Raw genomic sequence first — 12,367 nt, 5'->3', positions numbered from 1 at the left:
GGAAAAATGCTTATGCAGGACGATCCTATCCACCTAAGGTGTGACAGTGCCTTAGCAACAAACAGAAACAGCTACTCTAGTATTCTTCCTTTATGAATTAAGAATGAAGAGAGATGGATGGAATAACCGGTGTCTTCCGTTTGTCCCCCGATCCGGTTTCTCTTCTCTTTGGGAGTTCCCAGCTACTTGCCTTCTCGCTCGCCCAGCTTCAACAGGTTTCTGCAAGATTACAAGAAGAGAACACTACACAAAGACATAGATTCATATTCATAACTAGTTCAGGATTAGAAATAAACTAAACATACTAATGCAATCATACATCAAAGATACACCAGTATATAGGAGAAACCAAGATAGCTTTATTGATGAATAACAAGGTTCAGGAAAAGATACAACCCAGAGGGCTCCAATCCAGCATCTCCTTCCCAGCAAATGAAATTCCTATCTTCACCTTCCCTCAAAGCATTAAGCACCCAATGATTCCAATCTCAAACCAACAACAATTCTTTGCAATAACAAAATTCTAGCCTCTAGATCTCATGGAGGAGAGATCCATATATAGATGTTTGGAGAGAGGATGAGTCAACTTGAGATCTGACTAGTGTCCTCTCCCTCTGTCAGTTCTTGCTTCCACTTGGAGATTCTTGCTTCCACTTGGAGATTGAGAACCTCTTACTCATCACTAGTCGAATTCACTGAGGCAAGTGTCATTGAGGAAGATTCTGGAAGCTTCCAGGGTCTTTACACCTTGATGAATGAACTTGCCATTTGTCAATTCTCGCTCAGCGCACCCTGGTAGTGCTTCTACCTGCGTTGCGGTGCAGGTAGCCAGTGCAAACTTTGCATTTCAGCGCAGACAGCTAGTGGAGCCTCTGAATTGATCCTGAATTGACTTGTTTTTGAGCAGTTTCTGGTGGAGAACTTCTGTGAATTGTTGTGGTTTGTTAGCCTTGTTCCTCTAGGGGTAGGAACAACATGTTTAGGGACTTTGGATCCCTTGGATTATGGATATTTCATGCTTAATGATGTAAGGCACAAAAATGTCTATAACAGTTGCCCCCTAAAGTATGAGGTCGTTTATCGGGTGAAATGCTTTATCAGGAGGATCCGAAGTTCATTCATTGCTGGGAGGAGACCTGTAATACAATACAATACAATACATTATTTTTCATACTGCTTTCATGATCTAGCTGAGGCGGGCATTCCCATGCTCAGCTTTATAAATTCATTTTTCTGTACATAGAACAGACAATCGTCTGATTGTAGACCGATAATTTTGATGAAATTATCATCCTTTGGGTAGGATGATTATCTGCTGCAATGATGTACATGTCAATGTCTTTATCTTTCCTGAATATATATCGCAGCCCGGATGGATGAAACTAGATCCGGGGTCTTCAAACCCATTCGATCTTCACTCTAAGTACAGGTCGATCCATGTGAGAAATGTTCTGAAGTCGAACATGGAAAGACATCGCTTGATTATCGGTCAATGAGGTAAACCGTTAACAAGCGCGAGAGGAATCACCGATAATGATAATGACCCTCAAGGTACTGCAGTACAATTCACGTGGTGTGAATAAAGGACTTGGCGTCGAACACCACGCAAAATATTTCAGTCGAAGGTCATTGATGTATACCTGTCGCCGGAAGTGAGAAACTTGCCATTGAGGCATGCAAGCTTCAAAGTACTGAAGGGGTTGTTCCTAGATCAAATTCTTGGATAATGAGCTGATGTTGACAAGAAGTGATCCGTCAAAGGAGGGCCTTAATAAATCCCACATCAGTGACACGGAACGGAGAAAATTATTTTGATGGAGGTGAAAACGATCTGATGATATATGATTCAGGGTGGCGGTCATGAAAGGATGAAGGATAATGTACGACAGTGGATGGGACACGGTTGACTTCTCTGAATGACTTCTCTTGAACATATGGCGACACTTATGCGATGGATCGGTAGCATTACCCCAAATATGGATGGTATGGCGAGACCATGGTGATGTGACCGGTGAATGACACAACCCAACCCGACTGTGGTATGGAGGAAAAGTGTCATGTTCAAGAGCGACTTGCTACCATCAAAGTTTTCTTGAGTTTCTCCCAATTTTTCCCCAGTCATTCCTGACTAGTACCTCTTTATTTTTGTCAAGCTTGAGGAGGATAACATATGCTTGTTCTATAACTTGCCCTTCGAGCAAGCCCATCGCTATGTTTTAACGAGCCTAGTGATAGTGAAACTCGTTCTCGTCTAAAGACAAGTTTGTCGATATTTAATGATTTTAACGAGTCTAGCAACAAAGATAACTCAGTCCTTTTCATTTTTAGAGAGTCTGAAAAGGTACGTAAAGTCAACTCCGAAAGTCCTTTTTCGTCATCTAATCCCTTAAGTCCAAAAAAGTATAAAACAATACAGAAGGGATGAGTTTTCGATAGTTTTAACGAGCCGAACAAAACAAGCGCTCGATCTTTTTGTGCAATAATCCCTCAGGTCCAAAAAGATTAAAATCTAGAGGAGGGATAGCACTTCCGGTCACTTTAACGAGCTGGAAGGCCAAAACTCGGCAATATTTTCATATTTTACGAGTCAGATGAAAAGAGCTTAAAGAAGACTCGTCTTTTGAGGAGCGAGTGATGAAACGGGTTAGTAGCTGATTCCAGGTACAGGTTGGAATTTTCCAATCACGGCAGTGTCACAAGGATGGCTAGTGAAATCACTCTTCACAGTTGTTCCTCAAAATGAGTAAACAATCATATGGAGGTGAATGATCGGCCAATGGAAAAGTGGAGGTGACGGTGCAAACACGACCAAGGCTTTAATGGCTGATGATATTACATTCACTGTGGTTATTTACCGGGTAGTTCATTTTTTAACGAGCTTAAACGTGGGTGGAAACATTTGCTCGATCTTATGTTTATTTTTTAACGAGCATGAACTATGCGCTAAAACTGCTCGGACCTTGCGTTTATTTTTTAACGAGCATGAACTCTCTGCTAAAACTGCTCGATTAATTCAGTCATATGATAAGAATGTCTCATTAAGATTCTATTTTTTATGGAGCTTCATCTCACAAAGCTTTGCTCCGGATCCTTTCGTTATTCAAGCTCGGAAACGACCAATCCTACAAGTTTAAAGGGTTAGACATACAGGTTTAAAGGGAAGGACCTAAAAATTTTAAAAATAAATAGCCACCCCTTGCTTGCACTCCAAAAGGTTTGCATGCCCCCAGGCATAAAGTACGATTTCAAGGTTACCCCTTCTTATGTCCAATAAAACATTTGTTTTACCGGGAGAGGCCTACCTCTTTCAGGCTACCCAAAGATTGTTTTGTTATTCTTTCAACAAAACACCTCTTCGGCGGTGTCTACCGAGATAAACAAATGTGAGTGACGACGCCCGCCCTCTCACATAACCTTGACAAAAGAATCTTATTCTAGAACAACCCCTCTTCCAACCACGGACGGGGTACGGACTAGTCATATTCTCCCGCGGAAACCTACCTTATACCCAAAGTTTTCCTGCTGAGGCAGACCAGGATGCATGCCCCCTGGGTTCCAGTCATATCCTCCCGGATTACTCGCGCTCATCAGGAGGATGGACCGTGGGTTGAGACATTTCTTGCGTGAAGAGACCATTTAGGGATGGTATATGACTATTTGCGATGCGTGATCCGGGAAATAAAAGCTGGTCCACGAGCTTGACCACTCTTCCTTCGTGCGGAAAACACATTACTCTAAAGAGTGAGGAGACGATGGCTCCCATGCAATATATATAGTCTCGTCCAAGGAGTAGGTTATAATCCAAGGGTCCTTGAACGACCATCACGTTCATTTGAACAGTCTTCCCTTTCAATGTTATGGGCACATTGGGGAGGATCCCTAAAGGTCGACTGGTTCCTTTATCAAAGCCTGTCAGATTTCTACTTTCAGGAAAAAGCGCTGGCGAACCAAGCACTTTCCAAGCAATAGAGGAAAGGATACTCACAGATGCCCCCTCATCAATGATGGTGCCAGCCATTACCATTCTGTATATTTGAACGATAATTCTGAATGGTATGCTTGCTGGCAAACGGGGTCTGCCTAGTTGGTTCCAGTCGAACAAGACAACTAGGTTGCTTGGTGGTGGGACCGAATAGATGGCTGGGTATGACTCTAACGAAGTTCCTTCCTGCGATAAAGGAATGGGCAAATTGCCCCCTTGTTCGTCAGAGTCTGTGTTGATGAAGATAATTTGGACGGTGTTGTCTTTATTCCCCTCTGTGATGGTATCATTCGAAGATAGAGCCTCTGAAGGCAAAACCGGGTCAACTGGTGCCTCAACCTTCTGACTTTCATCAGGTATGGATTTAGACGGTTCATCTTCAATGATAGGTGCTTCGGCTAACCACCTGAGCGGTCCAGCCGGGTTCTCAACCGGTGAAGGACTTGGCAGGAGTTTTTGATATCTAGGAGGAAGTTGCGCTCGTAAAATCGGGCGATCTTCCAAAACTCTTTTAGCCTCGTCTAAGAAGGGACAACGGTGGATGGCATGGTCGCCTTCACACAGTTTGCAGGGAAATCTAGCTTTCCCTCTCTGTCTTGTGACTTCACTTTCACTAGTTGACGGTGTGCTGTCAACATGGCTATCAGAGGTTGACGCCACCGAATTGTGCAAACGGGGAGACCAGTCCCTTAGTATCCGAGGGATGCAAGGACAATCTTTGTGGAAGTGGTCTCCCTTGCATATGACACATGGCGATTTAGGCCTAGTCAGTGCTGTGTGTGGATTTCTGTCAGACGACACTTGTTTGCCCCCAGTCGCTTTTGGCTCTTTCTTCTTCTTCTCTTTCTTCTTCTTTTCCTTCTTCTCCTTAGGAACTTGGTTTTTTGTTTTACCAGTTCTGTCAAGCGAAGAGGAAGGAGGAGAGGAAGAATTAGATGAAGTAGAAGGCTGGTGGGCAACTCTGGTCTGGTCTGACTGTTGATTCGACTGTTCAGGAATAGTGGTGTTTTGAACAACATTGGTCGAGAAGAGCCAGACCGGTAGGCCAATTGTCAGTCCTGGAAGCGACAATGTGGCCATGTGGGGCGCACCAACATCTCCCCAAGAGGAGAAGGGACTAGGATTTCCACCAAGGGGAATTCCTAGGTTGGTGTGCTCCATTTTCTCAACCTAAAGATCAACGCAAGAATAGGGGTGATTGTTCCGTTTAAAATAAATTTTAACGACACTTTAGACACAACTTGCTTTTTCAATTTTAAAGAGTCGAGAAAAAGCTAAAGATGACTAGTCTGCTTCGATATTTTAACGAGCCCAAAGTGACAAATGCTCGGATGGACTTTTTCCGTTATAGAGTCTGAAAAAGGCCAAAAGGAACTGATCTGGAGTTCTAGGTAGAGGGTATGCCAAACTTTTTGCAAAACCGCAGAATACTTTTTAGGGTACGGGCGGTCGATCTTCCTAAATGCTGTGTTCAGTGCATTGCGATCAGTAGGGCGGCCGACACGACTTCCTAAGGATAAAGTTTTTATGCCTATAGGGGTCTCCCAATATATACGCGACGGTACGTGGGATCACAATCCGTACTGGTGCTATCGTCCCTCAGGAGGAATCACCCACCATCAGCGAGATCAACAGTCACCAGGCTTTATGATGCCGGAACACATCTCTAGCCTAGACCTCTATGTTGTGCGTTATGTTGCAAAGCGTTGTTAAGTTCATTCAATTTATTTTAGGTTGATCCTTTTAGAAATTTGCCTTTTGAGGTTCACCACAAGATGTATGATACAATTCCTAAATGCAGTCTAAAGATGATAAGCAAGCTTTATATCTTTTCAACTATGAAAATCCTAGCTACAAAGGGAAAAGAAAGACACCATCTTTTCTCAAAGAGCAATCAACACACTCTAATGCACTTTTCCTAAATCAAACATGCAAACTATCAAGATGCAAATGCACAATGCAGGTGTTTTTTTTCCACTTTCTTAATATTGATGCCTAAAAAGAAAGCTTTTTGTACAACTTTGAATTTGCTTTTAAATGACAAATGCAAACAAGTTTACTTTTTCGAAATCAGAAAGGGTAGAAGAGATTACAACACTTTACGACTTTCGAAATGAACACTTGTTTCGACACTTAAAAGAGACAAACTTAAACCAAAAGCAAAAATGAATGTATAATCAACTGTAAACAGCCAATGAACTCTCTCCTAAGATCACAATCAACAGATCTGAATCAAGGGCTACAGGATGACTATTTCACTCTTGCAAAGGAAAACTGCAAATGACGCCACAAACACATAAAAACACTCACAGTCTTTTTGTACAAAAGGAGGCGGAATTTAAGCAGAGAAAAGGAGTTATCAGACAGGTACCTATGCTGGTTACAGGCTGCAAAAATCAGAGATCAAAACAAGGCAAAACAGAACAGAGAACCCCAGCTGCACAAGGCCTAACTCGATCAGCGCACCCTCAACACAGGGGTTTTGACATTCAGCGCAGGTAGCCTTCACGGGACCTGCGTTGAAATGCAGAACCTCTTCACAGGGTCTGCACTGAAGGAGAAACAAGAGTTTCTCACTGGGTTGTGGGTCACAGTTTGCTATTTAATCTACAGTTTTAGGCCAAATCAAAGCAACAAGCAAGGTACAATCAAAGGGATGCTTTGAGGAAGGGCTAAGGTCTATCACAAAGGATCATCAAATCATTTGTGAGTCCATTGTTCAGATCATAGACAAATCCAGTGATTGGATCAAAGCAGCAACTGTCTACTTTGCATCTGAGAATAGCAGATGCAGTTCGATTGTTGCTGTTGAGTCTATGAAACAAACAATGATGGAAACAAAAATAAAATGACTAAATAGATCTCCCCAGCAGAGTCACCAATTTGTTGTGGGGAAAAATGCCTATGCAGGACGATCCTATCCACCTAAGGTGTGACAGTGCCTTAGCAACAAACAGAAACAGCTACTCTAGTATTCTTCCTTTATGAATTAAGAATGAAGAGAGATGGATGGAATAACCGGTGTCTTCCGTTTGTCCCCCGATCCGGTTTCTCTTCTCTTTGGGAGTTCCCAGCTACTTGCCTTCTCGCTCGCCCAGCTTCAACAGGTTTATGCAAGATTACAAGAAGAGAACACTACACAAAGACATAGATTCATATTCATAACTAGTTGAGGATTAGAAATAAACTAAACATACTAATGCAATCATACATCAAAGATACACCAGTATATAGGAGAAACCAAGATAGCTTTATTGATGAATAACAAGGTTCAGGAAGAGATACAACCCAGATGGCTCCAATCCAGCATCTCCTTCCCAGCAAATGAAATTCCTATCTTCACCTTCCCTCAAAGCATTAAGCACCCAATGATTCCAATCTCAAACCAACAGCAATTCTTTGCAATAACAAAATTCCAGCCTCTAGATCTCATGGAGGAGAGATCCATATATAGATGTTTGGAGAGAGGATGAGTCAGCTTGAGATCTGACTAGTGTCCTCTCCCTCTGTCAGTTCTTGCTTCCACTTGGAGATTGAGAACCTCTTACTCATCACTAGTCGAATTCACTGAGGCAAGTGTCATTGAGGAAGATTCTGGAAGCTTCCAGGGTCTTGACACCTTGATTAATGAACTTGCCATTTGTCAATTCTTGCTCAGCGCACCCTGGTAGTGCTTCTACCTGCGTTGCAGTGCAGGTAGCCAGTGCAGACTTTGCATTTCAGCGCAGACAGCTAGTGGAGCCTCTGAATTGATCCTGAATTGACTTGTTTTTGAGCAGTTTCTGGTGGAGAACTTCTGTGAATTGCTGTGGTTTGTTAGCCTTGTTCCTCTAGGGGTAGGAACAACATGTTTAGGGACTTTGGATCCCTTGGATTATGGATATTTCATGCTCAATGTTGTAAGGCACAAAAATGTCTATAAGACACCTGCATCATCCAACTTGCTTACAGAAATCAGATTTCTGGCCAATGCAGGAATATGTAGAACACCCGGAAGTTTTCTAACCCTTCCACCTTGCAACTTCAACTTTACTTTTCCCCGACCAATGATTCTAGCCTTCCTATCATCTCCTAAGAAGACATCACTACCATCGTATTTCTCATACTCGCAGAACCACTCTCTATGGGGAGTGAAGTGAAAGGATGCACATGAGTTAATCAACCATGCCTCATGATCTACATGTGTACTTGAAGAAGCCAAGTACACATACCCACCTTCATCTGAGGTGGTTTTTGCCTCTGCAGAAGGAGCATCATCAGATCCCTTTCCTTTATTAGGAGCTTTAGATTTACAATCCCTTCTGAAGTTCCCTTCCTTTCCGCATTTCCAGCACACCACCTTTGTAGGTTTTCCTGGAGATTTAGATCTCGCTCTAGATTTAGATCTCCCACTCGATGACTTATTTTTGTTTCTGTTCTGGGACCGTCCTCGTATAGACAAGGCATCACCATTCTGGTTGTCCATATTTTTCCGTCTCATCTCCTCCATCAGCAAGGCTGAGACTATTTCATCAAACTGCAAAGCAGTTGCATTGCTACCTATTGCAATAACCAGACTATCCCACGAATCTGGTAGAGAACACAACAGACTGATGCACTTATCTTCATCTGAAATTTTAATATCAACAGATAATAACTGACTTACCACAGTATTAAACGCATTCAGATGCTCTGTCACCGAGTCTCCATCTTTCATCCTGAGGTTATACATCTTTTTCCGCAGGAACAGTTTATTCACCAGAGACTTAGATTGGTACAAAGTCCCTAATTTGACCCACAAAGCCTTTGTCGTAGCTTCCCCTGATACATTCAGCAATATTGAATCTGATACACACAATCGTATTGTGCTCTCTGCCTTCCGATCCAACTTCTTCCATTCTCCATCGGTCACTCCCGATGGTTTAGTACCCGGATCTACCACGATCCATTGATCTTTATCCACCAACAGATCCTCCATCTTGAGTTTCCACAACTCAAAATTCTGACCATTGAACTTCTCAATCTCTATCTTTCCACTGCTTGCCATCTTCTTTCACCACCAGAATCGATCTCGTAGATCTCCCACCGAACAGGGTCTACCATAGGCCTGAGCGAAACCCCTCAGCAACAAAGGCGTCCCCTTGAAGCCAAAACAGCTCTGATACCAAATGTAGGTTTTAACCCTGTACAGAAATTACCTGCATACGAATTCTTAAACAAAGAAAATAAACAATGTGAGAGAATAACCCATAAAACACATATGCACAGAGATTTTTTTCCTGGATCCCAAAACTGGGACTACCAGCTTGATTTTTCATTATGTTCCTTTCAATGTTACAATACATATTTATACATGCCGAAGCATCCAATACGATGGACCGAAAACCATCGCGTCCAATACCATGGACCGAAAACCATTGCGTCCAATACCATGGACCGAAAACCATCGCGTCCAAAAAACATGTGCGAAAATCATCCACAAAACCACAGGTGGGTCTGCCCAACCTAGCATATGGTCCAAAACCAAAATTTTCTGGGGCGCTACCCCGGACCCCATTAAGTGGGGTTACGGGTGCCCTTCAAACCCCCTATTAACTATGTGGAAAGAATATAACACAACCCAACAGTAACTAAGTGTTAAAATTACATCATTTTCACTCAATTACATCAAGATAAGTCAAAAATTACATCACAAAGAAAAACTAGTCAAACTGGCCGAATTTCTGAGCTGGAAGGTGGAAAATTGGTTAAAAACCTCTATGCGCCGCGCCAAAATCTGTATGCGTCACGCCAATTTGGAGCTGACTTTGAGGCACTTTCTGAAGTCCAAATTGAGCCCAAGTGTTCTTTTTGGAAAGCCCTACATGTCTACTTTCCAACCCAAGTGGAATTTCTGACTTTGGTTCCTATTTTCCCCTCCAAAACCTATATCTCCCAAGACTGCTTCCTGTGTGTGAAATTAGGGGTAGAAAGGTCATTTTTAGGGTGTTTTTGACCTCCTGAGGACTCAAACCTTGCCCAAATTTCTTGTCCAAGCACCAACAGTCATGATTTTCTATGAAAATCCAAAACTATAAACTTTTTTTCATTTTGAGCCTCCTATTGTAAGCGCGCGCCACGTGGCGCAGCGCAGAGGGAGAAAAAGCCTGTTTTTTGCACAAAAATTTCCAAAAATACCAAAAATGCCCCAAATTTCTTGAAATTTGGGCTCGAGCTTCCTTATCAAGTGTTATGCTGGGCTAAAGAAGCCTCGGCCAATATTTGAAGATGATCGATCTCCCTTTGCCTCTTTTGCTTCTTGATTCCCTTCCTCAATTTCACCTTCAAATTCCTGATTCGGGCCTTGCACACTTTTTTGCGCGCCATGTAGTGAAAATCCATGTGTCTCAGCAGTGCATGGTCTCTGTTAGTCTTGTCCAACAGCCTCTCTATGTGCATTTTCACTCTCTCAAGATTGGCCTCTCGATACTCATTAATTTCTTGCTCCAATGATGCAAGCTCAACTCTTCTCCTTTGTGCAGCTTGGCGATGCTCACGAATGTTTTGTAGCTCCATGATCGCTTGCTGATCCTCAAGCTATTTGTTCCTCTGCTCCAAGTATTTCATGGTCCACTTAGCCCTCTCCAAGTCAAGGGATAAGGCTTCGATCTCTGATTGCTGCTCCTGGATGATCTCTCGAAGTTTGGCGCTTTGTGGACCCGTATTTGTATCATCATCATGAAGGAGAATTAACTTGGTCTCTCATTCACCTGATGGCTCACCTAAAGGCCCCTCATCCTGCATTGGCTCCTTGCCTTTTTCCTATACTTGTGATGCTGATGCAGGAAGCGAGGCCCCTTCCACCCCGGGTGGAGATAACACTCGCTTTGCCACTGCAAAAAAATTTCTGGTGCCTCTCTGATATGTGACGAAAACCGGCACACTAATAGTCTCATGGCGCTCATAATGATGAGAAGGTTCACCCTCATGCTTAACCTCTGATAGTCCTCGTGAAGCCCTGAAGAAGTCACGAGAGATGAAATCATCCCAAGTGATGCCCTGCAATCCAAGCTGATGAACCACCAAGATCTTTATAAGAGCAAAATGATATACACTGTTAAGCTGCTGTTGAGGGGTTTTACGCTATATAAATATGGTCATCCTCTTAATGTTTTGGTAAATGAAATACGAAATGTTCGTCATCCATACCCTGGTGAAATGCATGAGCAACCTGATGTGATAAGCATAAAGACGAGAGAACCATCCCTCACAGCTGAAATATTTCATGATCAATCTCATTAGTGGAGCATATTCATCTTTGAGATACCGGAACGGGAACACTCTCTTGAGCTGCCTCAAGCAACTTGTTTTAATGTATGGCTCATAATGCTGCCGATCAATCTTTTGTTTCTTGTGCCATGGTTCACCAATATTCGGTATACCGGTTGCTAAGGAGACAAATTCTGGTGTAAGTGTGAAGGTGACACCAACCAAGATAGCTTGATCTCTGTGCAAGTGCAGCACAAAAATACGAACCAACTCATGATGAAATTGGACACTAGCCATCTTTTGACAAAATTCGTAGCATGACTGATGCTGAAAACACTGCATAGCAAGAGAGTAGGCCTGCAATTCTGTAAGGGTTGTCGATTCTTCCCTAACATGCCTGCCACATTTATGAGGCCTTCGGGGTGCCTGTTCTTCCAAGGGAGAGTCACTTTGGGTTTCTACCTCATAGTCCAACAAATGCTCAGATGCCATGACTACTGGACAAACTACCTCAAAGACAAAATGACTACTGTGTATAAACTGTGCTTGAACCTCTCTTTTTGGTGTTGTATTTCAATTTCTACCACCAAGGGAAAAAAACAAATGCAACAGGGATTGTTAGGGATTGTTAGGGAGGGGAAACAATATTGAGGTATGGGAGTGATTGGGAGAAGTTTAATAGGGAAATATGGGAGAGGGTTTGAGGGATTGATGTATGGGAATAGGTTTTAGGGTTTGGGATTAGTTATATAGGTTTGATGTGTGAGGTTAGAGGATTTGGGATAGTGTATGTAGTAGAAGGTATAAATGAATTTAGGTGATAGGGAATTAGGGATTAGTGAAAATAAGGGAACAGTGGGAGGGAGACAAAATCTTGGTGGCAAAACAGTGAGTTTTAAACCTGGTTGAAATTGGCTTGAGGATTTTTAGAAGTAGGTTTTGAAAATTCTTGTTGCAACCACTATCACCCATAAAACACCATCTTTTATCATAAAACTTGATGCAATAGCAAGATAGCAAGCCTACCTAGCAAATCTAGGCAAAGTATGAGCGATTTGGTGAAGATTCCAGCAATTTTCAGCCTTGAGGCTATATGCACCGCGCTCAAAACCCAGTGCGCTGCGCTCTCTGTGTGCATTGCGCCCATTTAAATTTACA

This window comes from Pinus tabuliformis, chromosome Q (assembly GCF_031772625.1).
Source record: "Pinus tabuliformis cultivar Carrire ecotype Pingquan chromosome Q, CPIR1, whole genome shotgun sequence".
NCBI lineage: Eukaryota > Viridiplantae > Streptophyta > Pinopsida > Pinales > Pinaceae > Pinus > Pinus tabuliformis.
This window is presented reverse-complemented; position numbering follows the sequence as displayed.